This window comes from Bubalus bubalis, chromosome 15 (genome assembly GCF_019923935.1).
Source record: "Bubalus bubalis isolate 160015118507 breed Murrah chromosome 15, NDDB_SH_1, whole genome shotgun sequence".
Taxonomy (NCBI): Eukaryota; Metazoa; Chordata; class Mammalia; order Artiodactyla; family Bovidae; genus Bubalus; species Bubalus bubalis.
Window position 1 is genome coordinate 62,974,943 of NC_059171.1, and position 18,043 is coordinate 62,992,985.

Below are 18,043 nucleotides of genomic sequence, written 5' to 3' on the forward strand. Positions count from 1 at the left end.
TGAAGTTGCTCAGTCGTGCCCGACTCTTAGCGACCCCATGGACTGCAGCCTTCCAGGCTCCTCCATCCATGGGAATTTCCAGGCAAGAGTAGTGGAGTGGGGTGCCATTGCCTTCTCCCTCTATGTTTATATTATGTTTCAAAATCAGGAAGTATAAGTCCTCTAACTGTATTTTTCCAAGATGTTCAGAATTCTGAGTCTTTTATATTTACATATGAGTTTTAGAATCAGCTTGTTAATTGTTATTTATTTTTCAGTAAATCAACTGGATTTTTGATAGAGATTGTGTTGAATATGTATGTCAATTTGAAGAAAATTGCTATCTTATCAGTATTTAGTCTTTGGATCCATAAACATGGGATGTCTTTCAATTAGATCTTTCATTTCTTTCAGCAGTGCTTTATAGTTTTCAGCTGTTAAATTTATACCTGAGTATTGTCTGTTTCTTTTTTTACTATTGTAAATGCAGTTGTTTCCTTAATTTCAGATCGTTTATTGCTCATGTGTAGATATGAAGGTGATTTTTATATATTGGCCTATACTCTGAAGTTTTTTTGAATTTGCTTATTAGCTGTCATAGTTTTTTAGTGGTTTCCTTAGGATTTTTCATACATAAAATCATGTAGTCTTTGAATAAAGACAGTTTTACTTCTTCATTTTCAATCTGGATGTATCTTATTTCTTTTTCTTTCTTAATTTCCCTGGAAGCTCTCTTAATTGTCTTGAGGCAGAAAAACCAAAATGGTTATTTAATGCTGTGGTGTTTTCACAGTAGCTCATCTCCAACTAATTTTCTCAGTCTTTTGAGGCCTGTGCAGACTTCACTATGGTTGTATGCCACTTGCCCTGCAAAGTCTCTCCTGGTTTTAGCCATGCAAATAGTCTCTTTATCAGTGTATTAGAATGAAAAAAAAAAAGCAAATTTTGGAAGTAGGCAGGCGTGGGTTTGAATCTGAGCTTTGCTAACCTACTAGCTATATTTTCTTGGTTAAAGATAGGTAGACAGATAATCTTAACTCTCTTCATTTTTTTTTAACAGCCCCATGCAGTTAGTAACATCATTGTCAGTCTTGTATAATTGTTTTGAAGATTCAGTGAGATAAGATTTATAAAATGCCTGGTGCCAAGCATGCACTCTTAACACTGCTTTATGACAGCTGTAGCCCTTTGTATTATAGTTAGTTACGGAAGTGTCGTTCTTTACTGGAAGGTTGTCAGCTCCTTGTGGGTAAGGATTATGTGCAGGAATATTTATTATTGCCTCCTGGTACACATACTGTGCCTACTATATCTATAGTCATATATCCCTAAATATTTTTTCAGTTAGATGTGTCTCTTTTGGCATTTATGATGGTTTGTGTGAGTTTCATTTCTCCTCTTCTAGATGGCACAAAATGGATCCATTTTCCTACCCTTTATCTCCTTTTTAAGCTTTTATCATTTTATTGGTCTAGTGTCAGATTACAGGTAGCTGGTTGCAATTTTAAATGTTGCAGAGTAGAATCAGAGCTATAAATAATTTGAAAGCAGTATGTTCGTGTTCTTTAAACTGTGTAATACCAACCTATATCATCGATCCTGTTTATATTTACAGCGTACATGCACCTTGAACGTGCGTATGTGTGCTTAATGAGCTTAATGATAATATGAAATAGCAATGAAAGTTCCCTCATTCTCTTTTTATGTATTAAACCAGTGATATACTTGAAGGAAAAAATCAAAAGGAATGGCAACAGCCTAGTGATATGAGTACAGACATTTAGGAAAATAAAATGTTCATAACCTGATGAAGATAGCAAGAGTAATTTTCCAGATTAATAGCCAGACGACTGTGGTGCGTGTATCCATAGTTCAGAGTTTGCATCTTAGTCTGACCTTGGTGATTTTCCAGCACCTGTTATCCATCAAGATCAAGAATGGTTTCAAGGTGGCCCTATATAAAAGCCGTGGAATTTTCTGCCTGTTCCTGACCTCCTTTCTCTGGAAACTTCTGTTCTTAAAGAGGCTGGAGACCTCTGATGGTCTGCACCCCCACCCTCTCGTGCCTGCAGCTTGATCTGGAGCTGTGCTGTGGTCACGCTAGAACTTTCCTGTGAGCCAGACAGCACTCTGGAATGTGTGCTCTGAGAGGACAGCGCAGAGCAGAGCCATGGGAGACAAGGTGCCAGCCGGCAGCATCGGGGTGGGGGGCATGGGGAGAGGGGAGCAGATGTGAACACTCAGCCCCACATGCCTCTGTAGCCAGATGCTCAGAGGGGCGAGATCAGAGAGACCAGACTTGACCCCCGACTCCAGCTGGGCTGCCACGCTTGCCACCCCCTCTCCCCCGTTCGCCTCCGTCACGTGGACCTGTTCCGCCCTGCCTCCCAGCTGCTGTTGGATCCAGAGCACTTGGGGCAGCCAGCTGGCAGTCTTGGGAGGCTTGCCCTCGTTGTGCTCATTTCTTGGCCCTGAAGTTCTAATTAGCTTGAGCCTGATGAGCGCCATGTGCCACAGAAAACTGCAGCAAACGTATCCTCCAAAACCATTCTTGGGAAGAGAGAGACACTGTGAACAAGGACTCCTGGTCTCTTCTGGATCAGTTGGCCTAGCAGTGATGAAAACGTTCTGAACCTTCATGTTTATTTGCACAGATACAAAAAGAGAGAGGGATGGATACAGGGGCATCTAGACAGCGCTTGTTGTAGAGTGAGGATAACGGCCGGGTGTTGTGCATTCACTGGCACTTGTCAGTACTTTCAAAATCAGCCCATACATGTCGTTTTTAAATTTCACTCCTCCCGTTTAACCATCTGAGGTCAAGGACTGTGACTCATTGGTTTTGGTACAGGACCACGAAGGCAGCCTGTGGGGATGGGAGAAACAGTAGTGGGAGAGGAGCTGAGGGTGCAGTGTATGGTTGGCTGTGTCGCCGTCTTCACGCAGGACTAACCAAGCTGTGGGCACAGCGGAGCACAGGAACTGTCATTCCTCAAAAGAGACCTATGAGGAGGCTTAGGGTGGGTGGTTTTCTGAATTGCCAGGGACACTGTGCTTCAGGAAAGACTCAGGGCCCCTGCAGAGGGGTCATTCAGTAGAAAGCAGCAGGCAGGGGGGCTTCTAGGGAGGAAACAAGGAAGGAGTAAGAGCTGCTCTGGGTCCAGGGTGTTCATCAAGAGTAAAAAAAAAAACAAAACCTTTTGCAAATGACTGAAGGTTTTATAGCATTTGTTACAATTAATGCAGAACTAAGTTAAGAAATCAAGATAAAAGCAAGCCCCCACAGGTAGAAGATGAAAGGATGAAAACAACATTTTAATGAAACTTAGTGAGGAGGAAGGAACCCATGACTTGAATGAAAGAGAGAAGGTCTGAGTCATGCAGGGGCAGCTGGCTGGGCCAGTCTCCAGGTTTGGAGTAGCCCTTACTGTCAGCCCGCTGCTCTGTGGGGTCTTTGGCTGTGTCCTGGCCTGTCTTTCCTCTCCCCTTGGTGGAGTCTGAATACAGAGGGAGCAGAGAGGACCAGGCCAGCTACACGTAGGGGAGAGGAAAGAGAAGAGCCACATTTCCCGACGTCTCACCACTTATACCAGGGGCTTCCCTTGTGGTGCAGCAGCAAAGAATCTGCCTGCCAAAACAGGAGATGCAGGAGATGTGGGTTTGATCCCTGGGTCATACTCCAGGGAAGATCCCCTGGAGAAGGAAATGGCAACCACTCCAGTATTCTTGCTGGAAAACTCCATGGACAGAGGAGCCTGGCGGACTACAGTCCCTGCGGTCAGAAAGAGTTGAACATGACTTAGAGGCCAAGACCATCACACCACTTACACAGCCTCTTGGAAAACTGGTGTTTATTGGAAGGAATGATGCTGAGGCTGAAACTCCAATACTTTGGCCACTTCATGCAGAGAGTTGACTTGTTGGAAAAGACCCTGATGTTGGCAGGGATTGTGGGCAGGAGGAGAAGGAGATGACAGAGGATGAGATGGCTGGATGGCATCACTGACTCGATGCACATGAGTTTGGGTGAACTCTGGGAGTTGGTAATGGACAGGGAGGCCTGGCGTGCTGTGATCCATGGGGTCGCAAAGAGTCAGACACGACGGAGCTGGAAAACTGGGAGGTGGCCTAGGAGGCTCTGCACCACGAGTGTACGCCCAGAGAAGCCGCAGTAGGATCCTCGTGTGTTGGAGACCATAGATGTTCTTCAAAGGCCTGTCTGTCTGGGAGCTTCAGGAAAGTGGAAAACTGCAGTGACAGCAAAGACACTGGAAAATTTTATCTTTAAATCTTTCGAAAGCAAGTAATTCCAGTTTTTACTCTGCTCATTAACGTGTCATCTTCTCTTCAAAAAAGGCCAGAATGAGATTCCTACAGTGACGTGCTTTGTACCAGGGCTACAGCATATTTGGTAGCTAGTGTCATCCAACATGGGGACAGTCTGTCAGAGTCTGTTTATGTTTAAACTTGGAGCTTCTTCCAGGTGCTTCCTAAGGAAGAGTTGGTGCTCTCTCTTGGGGTGGGGGCGGGTCAATGAAAAGTGGAGCAGAGACCAAATCTGGGACTGAGGTGTGGCAGTGAAGCCCCTCTCAGGGGCTCTCAGGCCGCCTGGAAGTTTACACGAGGAGGGGTTGTTTCCATCACTGCCTGGGGAGGAATTGTCCATTGTGGGACCGGTTCCCTGAATGCCTGTTAGAACACATGGATTCTGTGTGTCCACGTCACCTTTTCTTTAAAAAAATTTTTTTTGGATTGAGGTGAAATTCACATAAAACGAACCAATTTAAAGCATGCAGCTCAATGATACTTAGTTCATCACAGTGTCCCGCAGCCACCACTTCTATTTGGTTCCAGCATATCCTGCGCCCATTATCAGTCCCTCTTATGAGCCTCCCCCACCCCTGGCCCCTGGCAACCACAGCCCTGCTTTCTGTCTCTACATCTCCACCCATCCTGGACATTTCCTGTAAATGGAGTCCTAACAGTGTGTGGACTTCTGTGCCTGGTGTCTTTCACTCAGCATCATGTTTTCAAAGTTTGTCCATGTTGGGCCTTCTGTCCTTATGGCTGAATAATATTCCAGTGTATAGATACATCACATTTGTATTTACCCACTCATCAGCTGATTTACATTTGGGTTGTTTCCACTTCAGGCTGTTATAAATGATGCTCTGTGAACATCTTTCTAGAAGTCTTTGGGAACAGATATTTTCATTTTTCCTGGGCATATCCCCAGGAGCAGTATTGCTGGGCTATGTGGTAATTCTGTGTTTAATTCTCTGAGGAGCCACCAGAGATACACCATTTCATATTCCTGTATCAGGACTGTGATTTCTCCACACCCTCCCTAACACATGTTACTCTCTTTCTTTTAATAACAACTATTGTAACTAGTCTGAAGACTAGTTTTACTTCTTCCTTTCTAGTATATTTGTCATTTGTTTCTTATTTTTACCTAATTGCTCTGGGTGCAGTTTCCAGTACAACAGTTAAAAGGAAGTAGCAAGAAAAAGTATTTTCACTTTGTTCCTGATCTTAGGGGGAACTTGGATCTTTCACCATTGAGTCTGATGTTGGTTGTGGATTTTTCATATATGTCCTACGTCAGGTTGAGGAAGTTCCCTTATATTCCTAGTTTGTTGAATATCTTTATCATGAAAGAGTGTTGGATATTGTCAGATGCTTTTTTGCACAGCCTAATCCAACTTTTTTGGGATTATACATTTTAAGGTTAGGAATATGAGAAGTTACTAATATCGTGTTTCTTAGTAGAGAAGGTATTGTAACTAGATTATTAAAATAATTGCTTTGAGTCACCAGGTTATGGAACTGCTTCTATTCTACTTGATCCTTCTCTGCACTAATATTCTCTGTAATGGGAGTTTACAAGCATGCACTTAGCTTTGCTTTTCTTAAAATTGATTTTAATACAGTTTTTCTTTTAAAATAGTTTTAGATTTGCAAAGACAGGTCCCACGTATCCCATACACAGCTTCCTCTATTTTTTTTTTAATTGAACTATAGTTGATTTACAATATTATAAAAGTTTATATAAGTTTCAGGCTATTTTTAATATCATACTATTATCATGCAATCTCATTGTTATTGAACCAGTAGTGATACTGTTATTATTAACTGAAACTTATACTTTACTAGATTTCCTCAGATTTTCCCTAATGTCCTTTTTCTGGTCTAGGATTCCATCCACAGACCATACATTTAGCTGATATGTCTTCTTAGGCTACTCCAGACTGTCAGTGTGATAGATCTGCTTTCTTATGATGACCTTGCTAGTTGTGAGGATTACTGGCTAGGTGTTTTGTAGAATATCCCTTGTTTTGTGTCCTCTTGATGTTTAGGCCAGTATGGGTTTGGGGAGGAAGATCACAGGTGAAGAGCCATGCTGAGCACATCATGTCAGGGTGCATGCACCCTGTCAGTATGACTGAACCTCTGCTGTTGTTGACCCGCAACAACAGCAGCCCACTGTTGTACTTCAGCAACAACCCGCTGAAGTACTCTTTATCAGGTTTCTACACTGTGACATTAGTTTTTAAAAATTAGCTTTATGTTTTAATTCCTGTTGGATAATGACAAAGCTAGAGCATTCACTGTTTCCTCCATTGGTATTGGAGGGAGTCTGGACCAAGAGCGCTTGTGACTTTTATAGGCTCAGAGCAAAGTGATATGTGAGCCAGATTTCTGAGTTGGTTGTCTTTGACGTCATTTATTATTCATGTTCATTTCTGTGTGGAAAGTACAGATTTAGGATTCTTTCCCCACAAACATGCTTGTATGCTGAGAAGGCATTACTCTGGCCATCAGAAGACCCTCTGTCTTCCTTTAGAAGATCGGGGGGGACGACGGACCCATGGTGCAGAGGAGTGGTCAGTTAGCAGAAGGTCAGGGGGAAGATGGACCCATGGTGCAGAGGAGTGGTCAGTTAGCAGAAGGTCAGGGGGATGATGGACCCGTGCTGCAGAGGAGTGGCCAGTTAGCAGAAGGTCAGGGGGATGATGGACCCGTGCTGCAGAGGAGTGGCCAGTTAGCAGAAGGTCAGGGGGAAGATGGACCCATGCTGCAGAGGAGTGGCCAGTTAGCAGAAGGTCAGGGGGAAGATGGACCCATGGTGCAGAGGGTAGTCAGTTAGCAGAAGGTCAGGGGGATGATGGACCCATGGTGCAAAGGAGTGGTCAGTTAGCAGAAGGTCAGGGGGAAGATGGACCCATGGTGCAGAGGGTAGTCAGTTAGCAGAAGGTCAGGGGGAAGATGGACCCATGGTGCAGAGGAGTGGTCAGTTAGCAGAAGGTCAGGGGGAAGATGGACCCATGGTGCAGAGGATAGTCAGTTAGCAGAGGGTCAGGGGGATGATGGACCCATGCTGCAGAGGAGTGGCCAGTTAGCAGAAGGTCAGGGGGAAGATGGACCCATGCTGCAGAGGGTAGTCAGGTAGCAGAAGGTCAGGGGGATGATGGACCCATGCTGCAGAGGGTAGTCAGTTAGCAGAGGGTCAGGGGGATGATGGACCCATGCTGCAGAGGGTAGTCAGTTAGCAGAAGGTCAGGGGGATGATGGACCCATGCTGCAGAGGGTAGTCAGGTAGCAGAAGGTCAGGGGATGATGGACCCATGCTGCAGAGGGTAGTCAGTTAGCAGAGGGTCAGGGGGATGATGGACCCATGCTGCAGAGGGTAGTCAGTTAGCAGAAGCTCAGGGGGAAGATGGACCCATGGTGCAGAGGAGTGGTCAGTTAGCAGAAGGTCAGGGGGAAGATGGACCCGTGCTGCAGAGGAGTGGTCAGTTAGCAGATCTTCAGTGAGCCTCTTGTGGTGCAATACCCTGCAGTGCAAAAAATGACATTAACAGAAAAGAAGCTTGCACAAGTCACCTCTGTGCCCAGATTTGCCCTGGATGGGCATCGATCCCATGTCAGGGTTGGAGACTCTAAGGTGAGAATGTCCTGTGTGTGTCGGGGCACCTGTGTACACGCTTGGTGCCAGGAGGCTGTGTGCTTGAAGTAGGCAGCGCCATGCATGGTCCACGGGGCAACTGAGCATCTGCAGAGTGTGCAAGTCCTCAGAAGACTCCTTGAGGCTTCAGTGGGCCTTCCTGTCACAAGCAAGTCCTAATGTGGAGAGTGCCAGGTGACAGAGTTACACACTTTTATATCTGTGATTTGTGTTTGAATCAGAATTCCTCCCATGTGTCATTTCCAGTTGATTGGTTCAGCTGGGTTTTTTAAATTAGTAAGATATCTTCCTTTTATCTTCTACAGCTGAGATCTATCTGTCCATGATGTCTTTTCTTATCATCCAGTTCAACTAAAACAATTTAATTGCTTTATTTAGTCTTGAAGGAAACCTAAACTGAATTTATTTGAAATCTGAATCACTTGAATTACTGGTTTTTCCCTTTGGGCGCATACATTAACACAAACTGTAATAGAATACCACCAAGGATGATAGGCTGTGCAGTGAACATTTCTGAAGTTTAACAGGTGTTAATTTCTCTTTATGAAGCTATATTTTTTCATAATTTCATTTTGTGAATATAAACTTTCAAAACACACTAGTACTTATTATGCAAAAAGAATATAAATAAATGTGTTGCCTTTTTATAATTACTTGAGAAGCAATTTATTACTCTACATGAGGTATTATTTTTTAAAATACATGAAAGCTGGCTTAAAACCCAACATTCAAAAAACTAAGATCATGGTATCCAGTCCCATCACTTCATGGCAAATAGTTGGAGGAAAAATGAAAACAGTGACAGATTTTATTTTCTTGGACTCCAAAATCACTGTGGATGGTGATTGCAACCACAAAATTAAGACTCTTGCTCCTTGGAAGAAAAGCTATGACCAACCTAGACAGCAGAGATATCAGAGTCACAGCTATGGTTTTTCCAGTAGACATGTATGGATATGAGAGTTGGACCATAAAGAAGCCTGAGCACTGAAAAATTGATGCTTTCAAACTGTGGTTCTGGAGAAGACTTGAGAGTCCCTTGGACATCAAGATCAAACCAGTCAATCCTACAGAAAATCAACCCTGAATATTCATTGAAAGAACTGATTCTGATGCTGAAACTCCAATACTTTCGCCCTGATGCGAAGAGCCGACTCAGTGGAAAAGACCCTGATGCTGGGAAAGACTGAGGCCAGAAAAAGAAGGGAGCAACAGAGGATGAGACGGTTAGTCGCTCAATAGTGTCTGACTCTTTGCGACCCAGTGGTCTGTGGTTGCCAGGCTCCTGTGTCCATGGAATTCTCCAGGCAAGAATACTGGAGTGGGCCGCCATTTCCTTCTGCAGGGGATCTCCCCAACACAGGGCTCGAACAATTGTCTCTTACATCTCCTGCATTGGCAGACAGGTTCTTTACCCGCTGAGCCATGAGGCTCAGAATATCTGATAAGGCATTAATTTATCCTAGATTTAATGATCAATTTTTCACAACATAAACCTAAGTCCTCAAAGTGTGTATGTGTGCTTAAAAAATTGCTCAGAGTACTCTGGCTCTGCTTTTGATAGTTTTCTCTGCCCTCTGTATGTTGTAGAGCTAAATCTGGGATCAGGCGGAATGTTGGCCCCACGTGCTAATGGACCTTGTGGTCCCTCCCCTCCCCACCTCTGCTCAGGGGTTCCTGCACACACTGTTCAGTAAACAACTGGGAGAACCAAGCTCAGCCGCTTCATTCACAGAGTGTTTGGAAAGGGCTGAGCAGCCTTGACACACTGGCTCAAGTAGGGTGAGAGGCAGTGTTCATGTTTTCGTTAGTTCTTTTTATAGCCTCCAGTCAGCTGTAGCTGGTTAACTGAAGCCGGGGCTGCTGTTAGTGCACAGGTCTCTTACACAGGATAAAGGGCCTCTGGTGGAAAGAGATTTTGTTACTCATGATGCCACGACTGTGTTTACATGAGCTCACCCTGTCGTCTGTCATGGGATGTGATTTAGAGCGGTTCCATGAAAACACAGGAAGTCCCTGGGAGCTGTTCAAATCACCCTTGAAAACAGAAAATACAGATAGCTCTCCTGTGAAGCCAGCCGTCCTTCATAGATCGTGCTCTCTGGGCTGACGCCTGTGAGGAGAGCGCAGACATTTCCCATTGGTGTTAGAGAAACTGGGTGGAGAGAGTGGTTTTCCCTCTTCCCACAGCAAGGAATCATCATCTTCTTGGGGGAGAGAGTTATTTACCCAGTCATTTCTGGATAAGTTAAACACAGCTGTTTGTATCGCTGTAGCTTTTCATGGGCCGAACTCTGACTGAAGGCAGAGTTTAACTTGTTAGAGATCATTAATAGCTAGATGGAAATAAATGTGGGCTGAATTCATCCTGCCACCTCTCTTTGTAAATAAAGTTTTATTGGGACCAGCCTATTTGTTCTGTTCTCTGGCATTCTTCTCCAGAGGTGCTTTCACACCTCAAAGGCTGAGGTGAATAATGGCAAGAGCCTTTTCGAAATATCATCCTCGCTGACTCTGCTCCACAAGTGAGAACACAGCGAAGCCCCACTGTAAGCAGGTTCCTCACCTCTGCTACATCGTTTAATCCCCTGAACAACCCAGTGAGGCGAATGACAGTCCAGCCCCTGCCACCACCCTGACAATGGTGGTGGTAGTTTCATTCACTAAGTCATGTCCGACTCTTGTGACCCCATGGACTGTAGCCTGCCAGGCTCCTTTGTCCATGGCATTCTCCAGGCAAGAATACTGGAGTAGGTTGCCATTTCCTTCTCTAGGGGATCTTCCCAACCCAGGAATCGAACCTAGGTCTCCTGCATTGCAGGCAGATTCTTTACCAACTGAGCTACAAGGGAAGCCCCACCCTGACCAGTGTAGCTACCAGGTCTCTGACCCTGTGAGAGTCTGCTCTGTGCAAGAGAGGCACATGAGGAGGAACCAAGGACAAGTCTGGATTGTGAGAGGGGCCTGCATCTCCTCCAGCAGCTGCTGCCACTGTCAGAGGAAAAACCTCAGCCCTTGTGTTTTCAAGACGTCATCATTTCACATGCTGAAGAAGCTCACTTCTGCTGATAAATCAGGTTTGAAAGAACGTACTTTCTTGCCTCTAGTGAGACCGATCCATGAAGGAGCTGAGCCCCACAGATTTTTGGCAACTTTGGAATGCTAGCTAAATTGGCTTATCCTTTAATCCCCCAAAACAAGCAACACAAGAATTCAATGCTGCTGCTGCTAAGTTGCTTCAGTCATGTCTGACTCAGCGACCCAGGGTCCAGTGTCCATGGGGATTCTCCAGGCAAGAATACTGGAGTGGGCTGCCATTTCCTTCTCCAATAAACACTCTCCATTCAAAATGCTTTTTATTTCCCATTTCCAGTTCTCTACGTAGGATTGAATATATATAGACATTTATTTCCATTTAGCTATTAGTGATCTGTAAAAATTCTGCAATGGTTAACATTTCTCGTCACAATAACAGATGAAGATGTAAGTACATGCTTTGAACTACATACAAAAAAATGTGTGAAATTAAAGTGTGTAATGGTTAATATATTAATTTTCAGATACAATAGCTCCTGTCACATGCTAAATGACCTGACTTTAGGAATGTTGGGATCTCTGTGTACTTGGCCTTCAGATGTGATGAATTACAGAGTGATAGAGGTAGCATAGCAAACTTGTGAGCCAAAGTAAGTAAAAACATGAAACCTTTATACCAGGATTTATGATTTACAAGTGAGAGAATGAACACAGGAGAATAGTAAGCAGTAGGAAAACATGTTAATCAAATTATGGGTGAAAGCTTTGTTAATGTGAATTCTGAGTGAAGCAGTGGGGAGTGGGAAGCAGGGTGTGATTCCAGTCTCACCTTCAGCGGCCAGCCCTGGCTCTCCCTTGGCCTCAGCCCTGGGCAAGCAGTGGGGGTGGAGGCTTCACGTTGTCCTGTGGGTGCTGAGGTGCATCACGAGCTTCTGGGTCCACCCGGCTGAGCGCGAGAGCGCAGCCTCACCTGGTCATAGCAGTCCGAGCAGCCTCCCGGGGCTGGGGGAAACGATGCACAGACTTACCTGGTCCACTCTCGGTCTGGGCCTTGGGTCCACCACCCACGCCCTCGTCCAGCCTCACACACCAGTGTGGAGTCGGGTGCGGAGTCATGCGGAGTGGTGGCAGTTTGTGCTCTCCACATCCTCCTTTTCGGTCACAAACCTGCACCCCTGAGCCCAGGTGAACCTACAGCCAGTCTGACACGACTGGTCCTTACAGGGGTGTAGCCCAGACCTACTGACTTTCCTGTGGGCTCAAAAGCAGCAAAGTAGCTGTGACCACCCACAGGAAGTCAGGTGCCTCCTTCAGGGCTGGGCAGAGGTTAGAGCAAGCATCCAACCAACCCCGTGGTGGGTGGCTGAGGCAGGGGAGGTGGGCCCTCCCCCTCCAAGTCTGCTCTTCCCTGCAGCCTCTGCTGGCCTTGAAACAGTGGGGACTTCAGGCTGCAAACTTGTCATTACAGTAGCTTTTAGGGAAAATCAGTATTGCATTTGTACAAACAGAAAGTAAGAATTTAGGCTTTTGTCCATAATCACATGGGTCTTACTTCCTCATAATTACATATTTCATGTATTAATGGATTTAATAACTTCACAAATATTAATGTATACTGTAAAACTGAAAAGTAGCCCAGAAGTACTGGATTCAGGAGTCATCACATTAGACATATCAGGGCAAATGGTGAAAGAGGAAATTTGTATCTCAAAAACAAGTTTAGATTTATCTATTCCTAACATTTGGAAAAGGATTGAAGGGCAGATGAAGAATTCTTATTAGATTTTTCAGAGTTCACAGCTCATGTAAAATTCAGAGAATCAACATACGGTTTTCATTTATAATTGTCCTTTGCTTTCTGGAAGGCCAGTAAAATACAGCTCCTTGATTTATGTGAAATTTACCCCCTGACAAACTTAAGTCTTTCAGTGAGACCAGCATCCAGGATTCAGCCGTTACCTCCGGATGATCTGAGAAAACTGAAGAGCCAAATGTTTCATTGCTTTAGATTAGTTAAGTGATGATAACCATGAGCATTTATAATATTATTTTTAAATTGTCCCTGTGAGGTTTTAAGACACAGAACTGAATGTACTGCCAGATATTTTTGCAGGAGTCACAGATGTAAAAGAGAATTCTGCACACACATCCCGCGCCCCAACACCCAAACAGAACATATTTTGCGTTAAACCCTTTGGAATGGACTATTTTTAGAAAAATGACAGGGGAGTTAGGAAATGTTTTTTCACAACTTTTTGCATTACAGCCCATAAAAAATAATTATGTTTTAATTTAATTATGACATGTCCTGTGCTGTGATTGATTCTGCTAATAGTGGAGTACCGAATGGAATGACCATCCTATCTTTATGTCAAACAGATAGCAGCGTTCTACCTGCTCTGGACTTGGGGAGGTCACACGTGGTGCCCAGGCGTGGGCCAGGCTTGGCAGGACTGCTATGGGAGCAGCGTTGCTCAACATTGCACACTGCATTGCTTGTGCTCACAGCCCATCTTGTGCATGAAGTAACATAACCATGGAAGGAACAGCCTGGTCCATTAATATTTTTTGTATACTTTTAAACCGTAAAAGCAACATGGTGACATCTATAGAAAATTTCCAGCAATAGAAAAATTATTCTAATTCTGTTCACTGTGTAATCATTTTGTATATTCTCTTTTTTTATGGTACTTCTTTCAAGCTGAAATCATAAAACATTTTTTTTCTTAGCCCAAAGAATGTCGGCACACTATCATTGTTGCTTCCTTTTTGTAACATTTCACTTTTGCTCTGTACTCAAGGAGGAAAAAGGGAATTTGGTTGAGAACCTATAGTATGCCGAGTGCTTGTGTTTTTGTGTGATTGTTTGAGTGGCTAATTGTGTGCATGTGTTAGTCACTCAGTCATGTCCATCTCTTTGTGACCCGTGGACTCTAGCCCACCAGACTCCTCTGTCCATGGAATTCTCCAGGCAAGAATACTGGAATGGGTTGCCATTTCCTTCTCCAGGGGATCTTCCCAACCTAGGGATTGAACCCAGGTCTCCTGCATTGCAGGCAGACTCTTTACCAGTTGAGCCACAGAGTTGGTAAGGAATCCATCTGCAATGCAGGAGATCCAAGTTCAATTCTTGGGTCAGGAAGATCAGCTGAAGAAGGGATAGGCTACCCACTCCAGTATTCTTGGGCTTCCTTTGTGACTCAGCTGGAGAATTCCATGGATGGTATAGTGCATGGGGTCACAAAGATCGGACACAACTGAGCAACTTTCACTTCACTTGAGGGGCTAAGCACATAAAATATCCATGCAGTACCTGCCAGTAGCCCTGTGCACAGCAGCAATGGAAAAGGCCAGTACCTGGGAGAGGTGGGTGTGAGTTTTCCCATTGCTCAGAGGAGGCCACCAACTGGGAAGGAGGCTAAGCTTGTCTCAGGCCTAGCTGGAACTCAGAACCAAGTCCTTGTGGCTCTGAGCTGTTTGCCATTTTAAGTGTAGCAGCCAAGGTATGCCCCATTGCAGAGTTCAGTAGAACACTGTCCATTTGGAACCACTGGGTCCATGTAAGCACTCTCACTCACTCTGGTGCAGCCTGCACTGGCACTGATACTAGAAAAGCTACTAGTGGCATTTGTAGTTGAGTGTGAGCAGTTACTGCCTGCACAGTAACTGCAAAGAACACACCTGTCCAAACAGCTGGCTGTAATCTGGTGTTTGGAAGATTAACATTGATAACATTATTTCTTGGCATCTAAAAGATTTTTAAACAAAGTCAGTCATGTATCCAGTGGTAAATTGCCTAAGCTGTTTGATGAAGAGAGAAAGTAAAGGTCCCTGAGCCCCTCGGTGTCACCTCCTGCTGCTGCCGGCCCTGTGGGCAATGCTGCTTTTCAGAAAATGCCTCTGAGCCTGTAAGGGAGTAGGAGGCGTGCTGCAGACCGGCATCCTGGGCGTGGAAACTGGGCGCACACACGTGCTGGCTGGCTGTGCAGGCTCAGGCAGCACAGCCCATCCACACAGCGAACCATGTCCCTCCGTGAACAGAAATTCAGTCCGGAAAGCTTTCTAAGTAGTTCATGAATGCTTGACCAAGAAATGAGATTAAATCTAAACCTGTAGCAATTTAGAAACACAAACCAGTAACAAAGTAGTTCAGTAGTCTCACTAGTCAAGAAAAATGTTATCCCATTATGCTGTATCAGTTCAGTTCAGTTGCTCAGTCATGTCTGACTCTTTGCAACCCCATGAACTGCAGCAGGCCAGACCTCCCTGTCCATCACTAACTCCCAGAGTTTACTCAAGCTCATGTCCATTGAGTCAGTGATGCCATCCAACCATCTCATCCTCTGTCATTCCCCTTCTTCTCCCACATTCAATCTTTCCCAGAATCCTGGTCTTTTCCAATGAGTCAGTTCTTCCCGTCAGGTGGCCAAAGTCTTGGAGCTTCAGCTTCAGCATCAGTCCTTCCAATGAATATTCAGGACTGATTTCCTTGATTGACTGGTTGGATCTCCTTGCAGTCCAAGGGACTCTCAAGAGTCTTCTCCAATACCACAGTTCAAAAACATCAATTCTTCAGCAGTCAGCTTTCTTTATAGGCTAACTCTCACATCCGTACACGACTACTGGGAAAACAGTGCTGTATGTAAGTTGTATCTCAGTAAAACTGGAAAAAATAAAATATAATAGAGCATTATTGTTCCTTCCCTGCATAGTGCTGAGCACAGAGCTGCCCTGAAGGCTTCAGCTTAGGGCGAGGGGTCCTGGGATCCACATGGACACTCACCATCGTCTGCATGGACTGAAATGTCTGCCACAGAATGGACTACTTCCTGAAAGTATATAGAGGTTTTTTGGTTTTGTTTTTTAGCTTTTTTGTTTTGTTTTGTTTTGTTTTTTAGCTTTATTTTTGACTGTGCTGGGTCTTTGTTGCTGTGTGGGCTTTTCGCTAGTGAGGCACGGGCTTTAGGGCACGTAGGCGTCAATAGTTTCAGCAGATGGACTCAATAGTTGTGGCTCCCGGGTTCTGGAGCACAGGCTCAATAGTTGTAGTGCACAGGCTTAGAGGCAAGTGGGATCTTCCTTCAGGGATCAAAGCCATGTCTCCTGCATTGTCAGGCAGGTTCTTTTACCAGTGAGCCACCAGGGAAGCCCCAGAGGGTTTTTTTTTTTTTAATTAACTGAAGTCCCTGATTTATTCAGTTTCCCTAGACTTAATGTTTTTATTCTGTCCCCCACCCCCACCCCAACCCTATCCAGGGAGTCCATCACATTTAATAGTCCTGTGTCTTTATGGTCCTCTGGGCTGTGACTGCTTCTAAGGCTTTGCCAGTTTCTGATGACAGTTTTCGGGGCAGCTGGGTAGGGCGGGTACTCTGTGGAATCCTCTTAACTGGAAGTGGTCTGATGACTCAGGATTAGACTGGGGTTGTGGGGTTGCAGCGGCACGTGTATGAGGGCTCACACATCAGCAGGATGTGCCGCTGCTGCTGCTGTTGGCCTAAACTGCTGACTGATGGGTTCTCCATGTCTCCTGGGACCCCACTACCCACCCCACCCCCACCCCCTGGAGTCTTTGGGAAGAAGTTGGTCTGCACATCCCCAGCCCAAGGCACGGGTTCCAATGGCATCGTGTCCGCGGAGTCCTGACTTGGAGTTCCTCATGTATTTGTTCACTTATTTAGATCAGCATGGACTCATTATTTTTTTTTTATACTTAGATTATAATCCAGTACTGTTTTGCTTATTTTGTTGCTCAGATTGTTCCAGCTTCGGCCCCTGAAGCTCTTTGTGCTGACTCCTTGTCTCTCTGATGTACTCCCATCATTGTGGGTTTTCAGTTTGGTTGTGCTTTGTCTTCAGCATTTTCTTACTTCCTGGCACTGCATAGTGTTTATTGCCCCTATGCTAGAATCAGCCATTTCAACAAGGAGTTTCTTTTGTTGGAAAATGGTTTGGAGATACCAGAAAACACAATTTTAAGAAAATACAAGTTCAGGATGTCTCTGGTGACACAGTGGGTTAGAATCCACCTGCCATGGGTTTGACCCCTGGTACAGGAAGATTCCACATGCCTTGGGGCAACTAAGGTCATGCACCACAACTACAGAAGGCCGCACACCTAGAGCCATGCTCAGCAAAAGGGAAGCTAGCACATGAGAAACCATGCAGCTAGAGAGTAGCCCCCACTTGCCACAACTGGAGAAAGCAACAAACCCCAGCACGGACAAAGTAAATAATTTATTTAAAAAGGAGAATGCAGGCTCCGCTTAAAGCATCATAGGGTTGCTGCCAGCTTCAGTAGTCAGGGTCAGATAGAGGCTCTAGAAAGAGGAGTGCCTGGTTCTGGAGTGTTTGTTGTGTAGCCCTGACCATGGGCAGGGGTTGTCTGTAGTCCCAGGAAGATGGCCTGTCTCAGCATTGTTCTGTACACAGAGCTCTCTTTAGCTCTTGCACTCACTTGTCTCTTAGACGGCTTTCACGGTTGCGCTCGTCATCTTTCCAGAGATGGTGTTTGTCTTGCACTCACTTGCCTCTCAGACGGCTTTCACGGTTGCGCTCGTCATCTTTCCAGAGATGGTGTTTGTCTTGCACTCAGTTGTCTCTCAGACAGCTTTCACGGTTGCGCTCGTCATCTTTCCAGAGATGATGTTTGTCTTGCACTCACTTGTCTCTCAGACAGACGGCTTTCATGGTCATGCTCGCCATCTTTCCAGAGACGCCGTTCGTCACCCACCGTTGTCTGCAGTGTTTCTGGGTGAGCGCACTGTCAACCTCGGCATCTGTGCCGCCCCCCTGGGACTGCCTCCCCTCCTCCACCTGCCCCGCTGGGCCTCTCAGCCACGTGCCTGCGCCCTGGTGTCCTCTGAACCATTTCAGGATATTTCTGCACAAAAAGGCTCCTCTAAATGATTTACTGTTTGTTTTATGCGTCTCTGGTGCTAGATGCTATGGTTTCTATGATCTGTGACTATGGTATTAAAAGAATGTGCCTTCTCAAATACTTCTTAAAATAAATTGTGTGGCCAGATAACACCTAGGTATTTTAACCACTGGTTTCCA

General features: G+C 45.2%; 1 protein-coding gene and 1 long non-coding RNA gene across 4 annotated transcripts in view; one reads left to right on the forward strand and one right to left on the reverse strand.

Annotated features, from left to right (window-relative positions):
• Positions 1-18,043, forward strand: part of SPIDR (scaffold protein involved in DNA repair) — a 279,388-nt gene that overhangs the window by 193,622 nt on the left and 67,723 nt on the right. The window lies entirely within an intron of this gene.
• LOC112579199 lies at positions 7,580-12,266 on the reverse strand. The gene is made up of 3 exons (XR_003103674.3): positions 12,075-12,266; positions 11,814-11,986; positions 7,580-7,817 (listed from the first exon to the last, which is right to left on the reverse strand). It is a non-coding gene; the product is annotated as an uncharacterized LOC112579199 (long non-coding RNA).